Source organism: Piliocolobus tephrosceles, chromosome 11 (genome assembly GCF_002776525.5).
Source record: "Piliocolobus tephrosceles isolate RC106 chromosome 11, ASM277652v3, whole genome shotgun sequence".
Classification (NCBI taxonomy): domain Eukaryota; kingdom Metazoa; phylum Chordata; class Mammalia; order Primates; family Cercopithecidae; genus Piliocolobus; species Piliocolobus tephrosceles.
In genome coordinates, this window is record NC_045444.1 from 65,252,769 (window position 1) to 65,270,787 (window position 18,019).

Below are 18,019 nucleotides of genomic sequence, written 5' to 3' on the forward strand. Positions count from 1 at the left end.
CTTTGTAATTACATATGCAAAAGTTTAACATATTTTAGTGAAAAACAAAGGAATACGCATAGTATAATCCCATTTGTAAAAGAAAAAACATTGTGAATAGCAACATGTCTTTATGTACGGTAGAATATGAAAATGTATATTTATACATAAATACACACATAAATACAAAGATACAGGTTTGGAAATATACACCTCAAACTGTTAACAGCGGTTTCTCTTAAGACAGAAGTGGTCTTATGAGTGAAGAAGGGGAAAGGACAAAGTGAAGGGAGATTTTCAGCTTTTACTCTCTATATATACATATATACTATTCAAATTCTGAAACGGTGGGTTCTAGGATCGGCTATGCCATTACGAAGCTGTTACTAGGTTGAATTACTCTGACTCTGTCTCCCCGTTGGAAATGTGGAAAGCAGACCTACCTTATTATGATAGTAGAAAAGGAATTTATTTGAAAATGCACAATAAAATCTGATGAATATGTGGCAGTGTGGCCACACCTTATTTTTTGTTATTGTTTGGTTTTTTTTTATTTTTCCCTCACTTTGTCACTGATCAGCCAGACATTCACAAACACAATTGAACTTCTGTATGCCTCATTGAGTGCAGGAAGTAGAGTCAGAAGACCTGAGTTTACATTCAGACTTTGCAACTTATTAACTATAAGGTTAAAAAAACAAGCAAATGATTAAACTTCTTTGCACTTCAATTTCCTGGCAGTAAAATAGGAATAAACCTACCTTACAGCACCATTTAAAAGATTAAATGAGGAAATGATACACGAATGGCCAATAAAGACATGAAAAGATGAAATACAAATGAAAATTACAATGCAATATCACTTCACAGCCACTAGGATGGCTATCATCAAAAAGACAAACATTCAGTGTTGGCAAGGATGTGGAGACAATGGAATCCTCATACATTGCTAGAAGGGATGTAAAACAGCGCAGCAGCTATGGAAAACAGTCTAGCAGATCCTCAAAAAGTTAAACAGAATTACCATATAACCCAGCAATTACACATCTAGGTATACATTCAAGAAAACTGAAAGCATATATACCATACAAAAGCTTGTAAATGAGTATCCACAACATTATTCATTATGGCCAAAAAGTAGAAACAACCCAAATGCCCATCAATTGAAGATTAGACAAACAAAATGTGGCACAGCCATACAACAAAATAATATTCTGCCATAATAGGTATGCAGTATTGATATATGGTATAATATGAATAAACCCTGAAAGCATAACGCTAAGTGAAAGACACAAAAGGCCACATATTATGATTCTATTCACATGAAATGTCCAAAATAGGCAAATCCATAGAGACATAAATTAGTGGTTGTCAAATATGGGGGAGGGGGAGTAGTAACAAAAGCTACCAGGTACAAGGTTCTTTTTCGGATAATAATGTTCTTGGGTTAGTGTTGACATTTGCACAATTTTGTGAATATATTAAAACCACTAAATTGTATACTTTTAAAAAGTGAATTCTATGGCATATGAATTATATCTCAAAGGAAACGATTATAAATATTTAAGTCTCTGCTTTTTCTTTTTCTTTTTTTTGAGACAAGGTCTGGCTCTGTCACCCAGGATGGAATGGTCCAGTGGCTCACTTCTCTGCTTGCTACTTTTTATTAGTAAATATTCTACTTTCCTCAAGAGGTTGTTCATGTTGCTTGTAACAGCTTTAAAAGATCTTTGAAGTTAGCTACTATACAGATTAATGGTATTTTTAATAAAGTAAAACTACTATAACAGAGAAACTTTCTAAAAATCGGATTAGTTTGGTATAATTTCATTTTTTCAAAAGAAATGTCATTAATACCAAGTTCATTTTTAGAGAGTGGAAAAGCTTCAACAAGTCATTATAAAATACATTTTTTAAAAAGGTCAAAATGCAATACTTTGTTTTCTTAATTAGTGGACATTTCATTTTCAGATACATCATTAGATTACCTGTTTAAAATGTCATTAAATGCCTAGCAATCAACTAAAACCCAAGTAGATGCAACTTCGTGACCTCTACTTACAACTTTCTACCTTCTGCATTCTGTTGTCAGATTCCTAGTCCATCACTAGCTCCTAATCTCTTACATCAATTATTCCATTCAATTCTCACTCACAGGGGCTAAAATGTTTGGTAAACGCAATCAATTCATTTTTCTAATGCTGGGGAACTTACTAGAGTGGGCCCAATTTTTAAGGTTAAATTTAGTCCAGAATGTTTGAATATTCAACAAAGCGATTTCCTGGAATTTGGAACATAAAAACAGCCTATAGAGTTGTGAAATGCTTTCTAGGTCCTTCGGGAATTTTTTCATGTATTTAATTATGGGGCAAAGTATTACGTATAAAAGCTTCCTGGTCCTAGAACAAAGACGTATTTTACTGCTCAAAGCTAAAGGAATTAGTACTGTTACACTAAAATAGCATACCAATGAAACCAGCTAGGTATTGGCATAACCCAAGGTATGTAAACAAAGGTAAAGTGCACCTTATTATGCATTCTTCCTTGGGGGGAAAAATTTTCACATTAAGAAAATAAGATTTAGCCAGCCAAAATAGAAAAAATATATAGATATATGTGTGTCTGTGTAGGTAGGTATGTATAAGGATTAGGATTTTGAGTAGCAATTTAAATTTGATGGTTTGCCAGGCTATGCTGGGATACATGTGGGCATGCTCGACACAGGCAAAACGTGAAGCAAGAGACGACCTGTCAAACAGCTGCTATCTAGTTACTCCCTCCGCAGCACTTCCAACTTCTCCCTCGATGTCTGTGTATGAAAGATGTCAAAGCACCAAGAAAACCAAGGGGAATATCAGAGCAACAGCCAAGTCCAAACCGTGCATCGAGGGTGAAATGTCACCCGTACCCTCCAGAGCTGATCAGACTGCGGCTCTTTTCTAGTATGAGTCTACCTAAAATAGAAAAACACACAACCACGGACCCTGGCCAACCCGCTCTCTCCTCCCCTTTGTGACTCTCCCAAACGCTGGAGGGATGTTAACCTCCGGCAGGCCCGTGGAAGCCAAGCCCCGCGACCTGAGGAGGCGTCCAGGAGCCTCAGCACAGCCCTGGGGCCTCGAGTCCGTGTCCCCCACACACCCGACAGGGCCGGTCACCGGTCACACAAAGGAGCCAGCCGCGAGGGCTGGACGTGGGGACTCGCCCCAGAGCCGGGAGCCACATCTGGTTTCTGCACGCTGGCAAAAGAGACCTGCTGGAAAATAAGGATTAACGCCCAAACCTGTTGCACAATTCGGGCCCCTTTCACCCAGAAATGAACAAGGGCGCTCAAGAGCGGAAAAGCGCGCGGCCCGGTCTCCGAGGGCCGCGGCCGCACCCGGCAGACGGCGCGGAGGCAAAGGCGGCCCGCGGGACTCCTACCTCGGGCGCTTTGTCTGCGGCGGCGGGGGCGGCCAGGGCGCTGGGAGCGGAGGGGTGGCGGGGCGGGGGCTCCCCTCCTTCACTGCGCAGCCCCTCCGCCCCGCGGCCCGCGCGGGGGAAGAAAGCCGGGCCCGCTGCCGCCGCCGCGCCACCGCTGCACCGGCCACCCGGCCGCGGGGCCTGCGCGCTTCTCCCGCCCAGGCCGAGCGGCGGCCGCACTCACCTGGCTGGCGCTGACGCTAGCGGCCGGCGGCTCAGGGTCGTTGGGGAAGACAGGGGAACGCTAGAGAGGTGCGGGCGAAGGCGGAGGGCGCGGCGGGAGGAAGGCGGGCTGGGGGCGGAGCGGGCCCGGGCGGCAGCGGCGGCGACGGCGGCGGCGGCGGCTCCAGTCACTCGCGGCAAATCGCGTCCCGGCCCCTCCGTGCGTCAGGCGGGGAGCGGGGGCGCGGGTGCCCCGGCGACCTCTCGGCACCCGCGGCCCGAGCCGCGTCCGCGCGACCCCGCGCACGCCCGGGTGACGGCGGTACAGCGACCCAGCCCGGCGCGGGAAGGGGGAAGCAGGCGGGGCGGGGCGGGGCGTCCAACCGGGCCTGGGGCTGAGGGCTGGGCGCGAGCGGGACTCTGGCGATCCCGGACGGACCCTGCCGTCCCCACCCCTAGTGGAGGCCCAGGCTCCCCAGGCGGGAGGCTGTCTGGAAAAGTGGAAGGGTCCCTAGACCTGAAGTCAGAAATTTGGGCTTCTGAGAGGGCCCGTTACTTGACACCTTGGCAGGTCATTTATTTCCTCTCGCCTCATCCTGGAGTTCGAAGGTTCGAGTACAAGGTCTCCAAGAGCTGCTCCCAAGTACACACTGCCAAGGCGTGGTGTGGCTGAAGGGTGAAGGCAGATGAAAGGGAAAGTGTTGCTGTGAGGAAGGGCTGGATTCAGGGCATTTGTTTTGCTTTGAGGATCTTTCCATTGGACAGCCCAAAATTAATCCACAAATGGGGCTGCCTGATAATGGCTACTTCCCCATTTTTACCAACCTAGTTATTTTTCTCCAAATATACTGACTTAAGAGTCCTTGTTCTCATTTTATTGCACAAATCATTTTTGTGTCATTTCCTGAATTCAGTTCAAAAGAGTCATCAGCAAATTCACACCAGATCAGAGCAGCTGTGTGGTCCCAATTTCAAGACTTCCATATTATTCACTCAGCCACTCACTTCAGTATCACCTAATTCCATTGATAAAATCTTGCCATTCCAACAACTAAGCAACCAAATTTCTCTCCACTAAAGTTTTCTGACTTAAAATCCCATGGATTAATTATTCTTCTTAATTCTGTGAATATCAGTCTGTCTCCATGACTTCCACCTCTTTGCCACTCTTTAGGTCAAGTCTTTAATTTCACTGCTGCTTCAGTTCCACATAACTGCCAGAGAGAATGCTCCAAAAAGACAGAGCTGAGCATGCAATGTCCCTCTTTAAAATCATTCAGAGTCTCTCCACCTGGTTGAATCAGAGTCAAACCTATTATCATGGTTTACAAAGCCATTTAAAATCTGATCTGTTGACCTCCTTGGCTCCAGCTTCAACTCCTAACATATCTACGTATCACACAAATTCAACAGGCTTTGTCTTTGTGCCCTTGTAGTTTTCCCCCACCTGAAATCTATCCCTCATTTAACCAGTTGAACTCCTATTATCCTTCAAGATAATGAAGATAGTGCATTCCTTCCTCCTTGGAATCTTCCCTGCAATCATCTCCTTTCACCACATCTGCATCCTTACCGCACACACAATGAATTAAATACTTTTTCTCTCTGCTTTCATAAAATCATCTATCTACAGTATTCCCTATGATAATATTTAGTACTTGCTTTTTTCCTGTTGCTTTGCTTGGTGGCCTTTTCTTCCTAGACCGTGTATTCCTTAAAAAGACAGGGATTTTGTCTAGTTCATTTTTTGCTCCCCAGAACATAGCACAGTGCTCAGCACCAAGAAGGTTCTCTTTAACTGTTTGCTGAAGTGTTGAAATAATTTTCCATTCCAACAAATAGATGTTGAGCGTCTACTCAATGAGAAGAAAATACAGTGAAGTCCACAGTCCCTGCGTTTTTTAGCCTTCTGTGGTATTCTGTTTTTCCCTTCTCTACTATGTGGTGTTCTCTGCTTATCATTTAAAACTCACTCCAACTACCATTCACATTCTTTGCTTATCCTAATAAAACAAGAGCATGCCAAGCAATCCATTATAGTAATTCACAAAATATCCCTGCCCTTCCTCTTTCCATATTTCTGGTTCCACATTGTATTACCTACGTGTTAGATGAGAAGTAACTGCTATAATGGAAAAAACATTAAACTGTAGATTCAGAGAATGAAATTTGGATGCTACGTTTTCCAATAACTACTGAATGAACTTAGCTCAATCACTTATAGTCATGAGGCTTCACTTCTGGAGTTTCTTCGGCTCTATGATTCGCATTTGTTTTTAATATTTTGCTATAAAGGTAAATATATATATATATATATGCTAGATTCTTGCAAACTAGCTATCCAGCATACGTTTGAACTCCAAGTGATAGGAAATCATTCATGACCTCACAACAGTGTTCATTTTTAAACAGTCCTGCTGGTTTCTATGTTCAACTGAAATGTGTCTCTGTATACATTTGGTAGGTAGCTGCAGTCTTGGTAGAAACACCACTGGACTTAAACTCCAAAGAAGTGTGGTTAAATCCTGGGTTTATAACTTCCTAATTGTGTGACCTTGGAAAAGCACAAAACTGCTCCAAGTATGAGTTTGCTCCATTCTAAAAGGATAAAATGATAATAGCACCTTAAATTATTATTATATGAATGCAATGTGTATGAATGTGTCCAGTGAATCTGAACCTAGTACTAACATTGTTTAATACAGAACAGCATGGTTCCCCTTCCTTATGCAGCCTTGTAAACATTTGAAGTCAACAGTCACAATGTGTGCCTTCCCCACCCACTTTTTATTCACATCCCATTCATCTCCATGTGCGTTTATCTAAACATTCTCCAGTGCCTCTTAAAATGTGGCACCTAGAACTGAATCCAATCTTCCAAGTATAAAGAAAGAAGTAGAGGAGTACAATTTTCTGCATTCTAATGATGATATTTCAAAATTCAGTTTGATATCACATTATTTTTCTACCACCCCATACTGTTCATAAATATCATGTCATTGCCAACTAAAAACAAGCAAAAATTACCCCCAAATCTTTAAGTCTTTAGCATACATACAGCTATAAAACCATATCTTCTCCAACCTGTATTTTGCGATTTGTTTTGGAAACCGTGCAGATCTTTGCATTTATTCCTCTTAAATATCACTTTGGAAGTTATGTGCAGAAGCCCCTGCCAACTAGAAATCAATGTGAAATGAGAGTAACATTTTAAAAACATTAAAGGGTGGAGAAAAAGAATCCAAAGGCACCTCAAGCAACAAGTTTCTAAATTCTTAATTTCTCCTCTACTACTTATCTTAGATTGATAAATAAAAATAATAATTATTATTATTTTAGAGGGAGTCTCACTCTGTCGCCCAGGCTGGAGTGCAGCAGCACGATCTCAGCTCACTGCAACCTCTGCCTCCCAGGTTCAAGCAATCCTCCTGCCTCAGCCTCCTGAGTAGCTGGGACTACAAGCACGTGCCACCTCACCCGGCTAATTTGTGTATTTTTAGTAGAGTCGGGGTTTCATCATGTTGGCCAGGCTGGTCTCGAACTCTTGACCTTGTGATCCACCCACCTCAGCCTCTCAAAGTGCTGGGATTACAGGCATTAACCAACGCACTTGGCCTAATTTATTTATTTTTAAGAGATGAAGTCTTCCTATATTGACAAGGCTAGTCTCAAAGTTGAGGCTTCAAGCAATTCTCCCACCTTAACCTCCCGAGTAGCTGGAACTATGGGAGTGATCTACCATACTAGCAAGTATTTTTTTTTAAGCCACATTTGAATGTCATCTAAAATTAGATAACTTTCCATACTCATCTTGTTTTATTTATATCATAAATTAATAGTGAAAACACCTTCTATGAGCATGTTCCATACATTGTTTGCTTGAACCACTAAAGAATTCTCAATCTGTCTCAGATAGACTGGTATTGTTACTGCCAATTTCCTGAAACTCAGCTGGGTTAGGTAATTTGCTACACAGTCATCCTGCAGCAAAGTTGGCTTGGAGAAACTGCCCCTCCTCCAGCCCTTGCTGAAGGCTGGCCCCAGGCAAGACTCTTGTACTGTGTGTGTAATCCCTGAATCACTGTTGATTGCCCCTGGGTGGGCACTGACCTAGACACAGACAAGTCATACTCATTCAAAAAATGACCTGGGGGGAAAAAATCAGTCCAAAGAAAAAACCCTGATCCAATCAGGCGATCAACTGGGGAAGCTGAAATCCAGAAGGAGTCACAGAGGGTGTCCGTGGGCAGGAACGGCCCTGACAGATCACCAGTGAGAAGAAGCTACTGTCTACCAAACAATGACTGAGCAGAAAATATCCATTCATATATTCATTCAACAAGTATTGATTAAGTGTCTCCTGTGATTTAGGTACTGGGGATACAGTATGGACAAAATACATAAAAATTCTGCCTCATGAATCTTACATTCTGGTGGGTGGGACAGGCAATAAACACAAAATAAGTAAATCAAATTGTACATTAGAAAGTGATAAGTGCTGGATAAAAATAATGCAGGGAAGGGGACTAGAGAGTGCTGGGGTTTAGGGTACAATTTTTACTATCAGAGAAAGCCTTGCTAAGAAGGTGAAGTCACAGGTAAGGCTTGAAGGATCCAAGGCAGTGAGGCTGTGGAAAAGAAGGTAGGGGAGAAGCTGAGGGAGCCAGCTAGTGGCCGGGTCATCGCGCAGCAGGCACCAAGATAACGAGCCACAACATCAAACTATACACAGAGCAGGACACTGACAATCTACCTGGGAGCTTTTCCCCCAGGTCAACTAGACCAGAAACTTTGTAGATGGGACCTCAAAAGTCTGTATTTTTAAACACTCCTGAGATGATTGGGACATTCCACAAGGATGAGAATCCCCGCTCTTATGAAAAGACTACAAACTCCCACTCATGCCTCGGGTTCTGAATACCCGTTAAATTCTGTCTTCCAGAATGCACAATTTAATTTGCATTCCTCTCCTCTTAGGGTCTATATTAGTCCATTCTCACACTGCTATATAGATAATACCTGAGACTGGGTAATTTATAAACAAAGGAGGTTTAATTGACTCACAGTTCCACATGGCTGTGGTGGCCTCAGGAAACTTACAATCACAGTGGAAGGGGAAGCAGACACGTCTTACATGGTGTCAGACAAGAGAAGAGTGAGCATGTGTGAGCTCAGGAAAACCTACCATTTATAAAATCATCAAATCTCATGAGCATTCACTCACTATCATGAGAACAGCATGGGGAAAACCATGCCCATAATCCAATCACTTCCCTCCCTCAACATGTGGGGATTACAATTCAAGATGAGATTTGGGTGGAGACACAGAGCCAAACTATATCAGGGTCTTTGTTCAACTTTTCTGTTGTTCATGGAACACTTGATTTCATGGCTGAGATTTCATAGGTATTCTTTATAAACTAAATGAAAAGAAACCAAACCCCAACACCCTAATCCCCAAAGTACCATGGTTGAGTTCTATATCTTGCAACCACAATCACCTAACATACCAAAGTCACAAAGCCATGAGAGGTGATGCCAAAACTGTAGCACTGGGTTGGTGTTATTCATCCCATACTCATATGTTTAGGGGCAAAACAAAAACGGAAATTTGGGGCTATCTGTTTAACATTTCAAAATAAATTTCTGAAAATTGTTGACATGTAAAGGTATATAACATTTATTTTAATGTACATTTAACACATTATTGAATTTTAAGAAAAATGTTTAGTAATATTACAAATAAATTAATCTGAGTGTCCAATTTATCAGTTTTGACTGATTTGACCTTTTAATTCCCAGCTCAAAATTTCTCTCTTTCACTGAAGCAGTTAAAAATATCTTGTATTTAAAAAACAAAAAACAAAAAACTTTCATGATTCTGAAATTGTACAAATGACATTTTTAAGCGTTTTTGTTTTAGTTTTAGTCTCCTGTTAGTTCATCTAGGCCAATGTATTTTGAGTCCTTTAGGTCAGCCATCCATTGGCTCCAGGGACCAGATTCATGGAGGACAATTTTTTTCCATGGGATGAGGTGATGGGGGATGGTTGTGAGATGAAACTGTTCCACCACAAATCATCAGGCACTAGATTCTCATTGGAGTGTGCACCCTAGATCCCTCGCATGTGCAGTTCACAACAGGGTTCGTGCTCCTCTGAGAATCTGATGCCACCACTATCTGACCAGAGGCAGAGTTCAGGTGGTAATGCTTGCTGGCCAGCCACTCACCTCCTGCTAGGCATCCGGTTCCTAACAAGCCACAGACCAGTACCTGTCCACAGCTCAGGGGTTGGGGACCCTTGCTTCAGGCAACAGAACCTTTTCTAAGACCAAGAGAGTTTGCATTCACTTGGTCAGGTGGTTTTCTTCCCCCTAATCACAGTTTCATGAAATGTTTTTGGTAAACTGTCCAAAGGAATAAATAAAGAGCAGTGTTTGATTTTCTTTTTGTAAAATCAGCAAAACTGTTTTTTAACAGAACTGATTTTCTTTCCTAGTTGTAAAATTAGGATCTTAAAACTGGAAGACACCCATCTATTCCATCCTCTTTTCCCTGAGACTCAGAGAAGTTAAGCAACATACCCAGCTCTAGAGTTGGTTAATAAAGTATCAAATACTATAATTCAGGCCTCTTGACTACTTACTGATATAAGCCTTGGAAAGTATTAGAATATTTGCAGTATTATCTGTATGTGTGTGGTACATAGATGTAGTGCATAATTTAGGCAAAATACAAGTTTATGTCTTAAGCATTAAATGTGCTTTAAAAGTATTGTGAATTATAAAAACTAAAATAGCATTTCAGACAAGGGAAAAGCCTCTAATTTCAGTGATCAATTTACTGTCACTCTTAATTAATATGAACTTTCTGAGAGAGGTCAACAAAGGAGGCCAAGTGAAAAGCAAATTGTTCAGGCAAATCATTTTAAATGCTCCTGGCAATATATAATGTATTACATAATAGAATACAGTAAACAGGCTATGCCAATTTTTATAGTTCTCTTCAATCAATTATTTTCCATAAGAACCATTAAATGCTACAATATATGCCCAAATGAGCGTTCCTGAGTCAGAACTCTTTGGTTGCAAGTGCCAAAGCCAATTTGGACTGTATCGAGGTGGAGGTATGATGGCTTTTCTGGATTAATACTGAGGTAACTCAGAGCATTGAAGGGAGAACTGCATTTCTGGGGACCTCAGAGACCAGCATCAGAGACCCTAGCAAAGTCAGCATCTTTCTTTTTGCCCCTTCTATCAAATCTGTTCCTCTCGGACTTGTCTTCAATCTGTCCAACAGGAAATCAGACTACAAGGAGCAGAGGCCCAAACAGCACTGGCTGTACGTACATCCCCCAGCTTGAATAGCTCATGCAGAAAAATATAAGGAGTGGTTGATATTTTGGGTCAGGTGAAACTTCAAACACTGTGGACAATAGAACAAGATTGGTCTGGCATGTGGGGAGCTGAGTATCCTAACTGGCAGCTCTAATCTTGGGAGAAAGTTTACCTGAAAGAAGATGAGGTATTACCGAAGAAGGAGAGAAAAGGATACCAGGCAGATAAAAAAAATAGATATTCATTGCAAGATGTGTGCTTTTCAAAGCCTCACGCTGGAAAGGTGAGTTTTGTGAAATATTTTATTACCCACTCAAATGTTAAAATTATAATGTAAATTACTTCTAGTCTCATCATTTTATATTAAAAACCTATACTCAATTACATTTTGCTGGTTTGTGAATGTTCCTTTAAAATCCTAGCCTAGAAAAAATCCTTCAATTTATTCATGATGATGGTAGAAAAACACAATTTTGCTTGATCAGAACATTTTTACTTATTACTTGCATTAGAAAATTTGAATCTAAAAATATGTTATTCAGAGCTAAAGATATAAAAACACTTGATTGTCAAATTCAATCTGCATAGTGAAATATTCAGATCTCATTGGAGAAATATTAGTTAAGTTACAGAGAAAGCTCTTCGGTTTCTGTTACATGATATTTCAATATGGGGCTGGGTCCTAGATATTAGTAAGATGGAAAAGAATGTTAAAAACAAGCTTGGTCCAAGTCATAAGCTTCTCCTTTGTTTTTCTAATGTGTGCCAGTTATCAGATTGAATACAAAGGTCAATATTTATCTTAGCCATCAAGTAATGTGTTCTGCCCTGGACTCTTTAACACTCTGGGCCAGAGACTAAAGTGTTTTTCTCGTAGCTTCAATTCTCTGGTGGTCAGAAATGGTTCTCTTGTTTATCTACAGTTTTTTTTTGTTTTTTTAAGATCCTGTGTTTTTGGACAAAATAGGGACAAACCACATTTAAAAATAATCTCCACCCATGCCCAGGCTCCCTCCACTCTGTCACTCTTTCCAGCTGCACTGGAGAGGTGTGTACAACTCTTCTGCGATGAGCAGCTGAATGGCAGCTCGTGAGAAGTCCCATTGCATAAAGTCGGAGGAGGCACTAGCAACACAGAAGCAGAGTTGATTTGGTTGTGGGATAAAGTGGAAAATGGAAAGAATTGCCTTTTGTATCAGTCTAACTTTTCCTCTCCTTCTGAATAAAACATTATTGTGTAACAAAGGGCTTTTAAACAATTTCTTTCTTTTTTAAGTTGGCGATTTGACAAATACAGATTGTGTCATCCTGGGTTAAAGCCACTTCTTAGGGTGTGGAGTTACTTGATTCCGGCACTGTGGATCAGTGTGCTCAAAACATCTGATACCAGCTAGTTTTATGCCTCATTAATATTGTCTTGGATTTAGGGGGGGAAAGGAACGAAGAGTACGTTTCTCTTTGGGGTCTTGAAGAAGGAGAGCCACCGAGTTAAACATTTTACTTAGGCCAGGTGCGGTGGCTCAAGCCTGTAATCCCAGCAGTTTGGGAGGCCGAGACGGGCGGATCACAAGGTCAGGAGATGGAGACCATCCTGGCTAACACGGTGAAACCCCGTCTCTACCAAAAAAATACAAAAAACTAGCCGGGCGAGGTGGCCGGCGCCTGTAGTCCCAGCTACTCGGGAGGCTGAGGCAGGAGAATGGCGTAAACCCGGGAGGCGGAGCTTGCAGTGAGCTGAGATCCGGCCTGGGCGACAGAGCGAGACTCCGTCTCAAAAAAAAAAAATTTTTTTTTTAACTTAGTTAACCATTTTATAATGAAATCATAACTTTTTGTATAAAAAAGGTAGACAACCCAATGAATATATTCTACCATCATTTCTAATAATGGAAAAAATTGTCATCTAGACTTCTCCACTTAAAGTACAGTAGCAAATTTGGGGCAGGAGCTATTGCTGCTGTTTAGCTTCCCCTCCTGTCTGCCAATCCTGGGTGTCTTGTCTGTACAGAAACTGTGCCTCAATGCTTCCAAGCAAGAGTATCCGACTCTGGAAGTGTTTAGAGATTCTGTGTGCAGGCATCAGCTTGGCTGTATCTGGAAAGATGTATCATTCTAATGTTACATGGCCAACTTTTAAACATTTTACTTGGAAAAAAGATAAGCATGAAGAAACATAGGAAAAGACATTCAATGCCTTCTTTGTTCATGCAACCAAAAATGTCAGGCCAGCACTGTGTTAGAGACCTGCAGACAAAGACGGGGATGTCATGTGTTTGCTGTCATTGTAACTGGGAGACAGGAACCCAAGCAAACACTCAGTGCAACATGATATACACCATAGTTGCAATTAAATTCTACAGAAAATGTTACCAGGACCCAAAGGGGAGTCACTCCTTGGGTGTTTAATGAAGGGTTCACTGAGCCTTTGACATTTGAACTGAGTCTAGAAGAAAGTCATTATCTCAGCAGAGAAAGCGGGGAAAAAGTAGAAGAAAAAGTATACAGTGGCTGAGAAGCACCAAACAACATGCTGTTTAGAGGAGAATTTTAAATATTCTTGTTGTGGCTGCATGAGGATCATTTAAGAAAAGGATTAAAATGGAAAGTACCTGTGGGCCAGGGGTGGAAAACTCAACAGGCTGCAGAGGCAGGCAGGTAATGTAAATGATATAAGTTAAGCAGCTTGAGGCACAAAATGCATTTTCTGTGTGTGTCAGAGCTGATAGCTCACTGTAGGACACAAAAACCTCTAAAAATATTGCATAAATTATATTTTCCCCCACAATGTGAGAGATCATCTCTTTTCCCACATTCTTTCCAAGAATGAATATTTACAGTTTTTTGTCATTCATTCATTCAACAAACATTTATTGTCTTTTATTTTAAAGTATTGTATTGGGAATTGAGGATGCTACAGCAAATAAAACAAAAATTCCTACCTCATGGAACTTACATTGTAATGAGAGAGGAGACAGAAAAAGAAGTAAAATGTGCATTTGTCAAATAAATGTCATGGAGAAAAATTAAGGAGGGAGAAGTAATAAGGAATGAGAGATAGTTTGGGTTTTAGATCAGATGACCTGGAAGGACTCACCAAGAAGGTAGCCACTGAACAAAGACTGGAGAAGGTGAGGGAGGGAACTATAGGGATGTTCATCTGTAGGAAGAACATTTCAAGCAGAGGAAACAGCATATGAAAGGACCTAAGGTGAGGTCATATCTGCCAGGGCAAGGGGGGAAGTGGAGGAAGGAGAATGGGAGGCGGGAAGAGAGATTGTATAGGGCCTTTTAAGGAATTGTAAGGACTGAGGCTTCAGCTCTGAGCAAGTTGAAAAACTTTTGAGCTGAGGAGTGATAGGTGGGTTTGTATTTTTAAAGACTCGCTCTGGCTGCTGCACGCCACCAGAATGAATCCTTTGGAGAAGGGTGGAAGTGCAGAGACCAGCGCAAGGTGAGAGCTACTACACAGGGCAGACATAATGGTGGCTTGGCCCAGTGTGGTGGCAGCAAGGGTGGTAGGAAGTGGTTACATTCTGGTTATATGTTAAAGATAGAGCATCAGGATTTCCTGACAGATTGGATGGGGGGTGTCACTAAAACAGAAATCCAGGGATAACACTGAGGTGTTTGGTCTGAGTTATTAGAATGATAATATTATATTTACTATGGAGATTATGAGGAGGAGCAGTTTGGGAAACACACAGAGCTCAATAATTTGGCTTTGAAAATGTTAACTTTGGGATGCCTATCAGACAGTCAGCACACATTTAGAATAAGCAGCTGGACAGATGAGCCTGGAGTTAAAGAAGGAGGTCTGGACTATAAATAGATATTTGGAATGTGTTGGTGTAGCAGTGTATATATAACGTTAAAACCATGAGACTTGGTGAGATTAACTAGAGTAGAGTAGAGGTCTAATGACTCAGCTCTGGAGTACTGCAACATTTAGAAGCTGGGAAAATGAGGAGGAATCAGCAAAGGAGACTGAGGAGAAACAGCCAGAGCTGTTTTTCCAGGGGTTGGAGAAAAACCAGGACAGTGTGTTATCCTGGAAACCAAGCAAATAAAGTTTTCAAAGGAGGAGGGAATGAACAACTCTGTCAAATGCTACTAATAGGGCAACTGTTTTAGTCACACTTTTTCTGAAATAGAACCAATAGGATGTGTGTATAGAGACTTTATTCAATTATTTATTTTTTGTGACGGTGTCTCACTCTGTCGCCCAGGCTGGAGTGCAGTGGTGCGATCTCATCTCACTGCAAGCTCTGCCTTCCTCCTGCCTCAGCCTCCCTAGTAGCTGGGACTACAGGAGTCCACCACCACGCCCAGCTATTTGTTTTGTATATTTAGTAGAGACAGGGTTTCACCACATTAGCCAGGATGGTCTTGATCTCCTGACCTCATGATCTGCCCGCCTCAGCCTCCCAAAGTGTTGGGATTATAGGCGTGAGCCACCGCACCCAGCCAAGACTTTTTTTTTTTAAGGAAATTAGCTCATGCAATTATGGAGGCTCGCAAGTCCAAAATCTGCAGGGTTGGTGGACAGGCCAGATATCCAGGAAGAGCTCATGATGTAATTGAAGTCCAAAGGTCATCTGCTACACAATTCCTTCTTGCTCAAGGAAGGTCAATCTTTTGTTCTCTTGAGGCCTGCAATTGATTGGATGAGACCTGCCCATGTTATAGAGGGCAATCTGCTTTCCTCAAAATTGACTATTTTAAATGTAAATCTCATACCAAACCATGCTCACAGAAACATCCAAAAAAATGTTTGTCCAAATATTTGAACAGTATGGCCCAGCCAAGTTGACACATGAAAATACTTATCACATAAAGGAGGGTTGGAACAAGATGGTGGAATAGAAGACTCCATCGATCTTCCCGCTACAAGGACGCCCATTTAACAACTACCTATACACAAAAAACCTTCATAAGAACCAAAAATGAGGTGAGCACTGATAGTACCTGATTTTAACTTCATATCGCAGAAAGAGGCACTGAAGAGGTGAGAAAAACAGTTCTGAATCACTGACGCCACCCCTCCCCCATCCCCCCGGCAGCAGTGGCATGGTGCAGAGGGCATTTCTATGCACTAGGGAGAGGGAGAGCCAGCATCTATGAGGCATTGAACTCAGTGTTGCCCTTACTATAGTAGCAAAACCAGACCAAACTCAGCTGACATCCACCCATGGAGGGTGCATTTAAAATAGCCCTAGCCAGAGTAGATTCACTAATGCTGGCAGTCGGATCTTGAGTTCCTGCAAGCCTCACCACTGCACGCTAAAGTGCTCTGGGGCTTCAGATAAACTTGAAAGACAGTGTAGGCCCCAAGGACTGCAACACCTAGGCCAGCCCTAGAGCTTAACTGGGCCTAGAGTCAGTGAACTGGGTGAGGCAGAGGGTTGGGGGCCATACAAGTTACTGGGACATCAACTGGGACAGCTAAGGGAATGCTGACATCACCCCTCCCTTAACCCCAGGTTGCACAGCTTGTGGCTTCTAAAGACACTTCTTCTTTCTGCTTCAGGAGAGAAGACAGAAAAGTAGGGAGGACTTTGTCTTACACTTTGGATAGCAGCTCAGCCAGAGCAGGATAGGGCACCAGTCAGAGTTGTGAGGCTCCTGTTCCAGGCCCTAGCTCCCACATGACATTTCTAGATACATCCTGGGCCAGAAGGGAACTGACTGCCTTGAAATGAAGGACCCTGTGTGGAAGGATTCATGACCAGCTAACTGAAGAGTCCTTGGGCCCTGAATAACCAGCAGTAATTCCCAGGTACATCAGAGAGCTTTGAGTGAGACTCTGAGACTTCCTGGCTTCAGGTGAGACTCAGCACATTCCCAGTTGTATTGGCTACAGGATGAGACTCCTTCTGTTTGAGAAAAGTGGAGGGAAAAGTGAAAGGGACTTTGTAGCTCCGCCATAGGCAGGTAGAGAACCAAGTGGGCTCCTGGGGTCCCCAGTGCTAGTACTTGGCTTATGGATGGCATTTTTGGATTGGCTCTGGGCCAGAGGGGAGCCTGTTGCCCTGAAGGGTGAGTCTCAGGTCAGGCAGCATTCACCATAAGCTGACCTAAGAGCCCTTGGGCCTTAGGAAACATCAATGGTAGTCTGGCAGTACTCTTTGTGGGCCTGAGGTGGCAGTGGCCATGGGGTGAGGCCCCTCCACCTTTGGAGAGGAGAAGGAAGAGTTGGAAGGACTGTGACTTGTGGTTTGAGTGCCAGCTCAGCCACAGAACAATTGAACACCAGGTAGACTTCTAAAGTTTTTGACTTTAGACCCTTACTCCCACATGGCCTCTCTGGATCTTCCCAGGACCTGGGGGAACTTACTACCCTGAACGGAGGAACATAGGACTGGCTGGCTTTGCACTAGCTGACGGTAGAGCCCTGGGGCTTTGAGTGAACATCGGTAGTAGCCAGGAAGTGATTACAGCAGGTTTTGGGCAAGACCCAGTGCTGTGCTGGCTTCAGGTTTGACCCAGTGCAGTCATAGGGGTAATGGCCACAAGGGTGCTTGTGTCACTCGACCTCCAGCTCCAGGTGGCTCAGAGCAGAAAAGAAACTCCATTTGCTTGGAAGAAAGTAAGGGAAAAGAACAAGAGTTTCTTCCTTGTAATCCAGAGAATTCTTCCAGATCTTGTCCAAGACCATCAAGATGGTACCTCTGTGAGTCTGCAAGAACCACAGCACTATGGTACTTGGGGTTCCCCTTAAAGCAGATACAGCTTAGATTGCAATACCCTCATTTTTTAAATAGCTGGAAAGCTTTCCAAAGAAAGACAGGTATGAACATGCCCAGACTGCAAATACTACAATAAATACCTAAGTCTTCAGTCCCCAGACACTGGTGAACATCCACAAGTATCAAGACAATCCAGGAAAACAAGAACTCATTAAATGAGCTAAATAAGGCACCAGGGATCAATCCTGGAGAAACAGAGATATGTGACCTTTCAGACAGAATTCAAAAGAGCTATTTTGAGGAAACTCAAAAGAAATTCAAGATAACACAGAGAAGGAATTCAGAATTCTAACAGATAAATTTAACAAAGAGATTAAAATAATTAAAGAGAA

The 18,019-nt window shown here is 42.4% G+C and overlaps 1 protein-coding gene across 2 annotated transcripts in view; it reads right to left on the reverse strand.

Annotated features, from left to right (window-relative positions):
- The window catches only part of SESTD1 (SEC14 and spectrin domain containing 1), a 151,050-nt gene extending 147,099 nt beyond the window's left edge, over nucleotides 1-3,951 (reverse strand). For both annotated transcript variants that reach the window (XM_023212347.1, XM_023212349.1), the window contains exon 1: nucleotides 3,626-3,951. The gene's annotated coding sequence lies outside the window, so the exon portion shown is untranslated. The remainder of the gene's footprint in view (nucleotides 1-3,625) is intronic.
- Nucleotides 3,952-18,019: the final 14,068 nt, after the last annotated feature.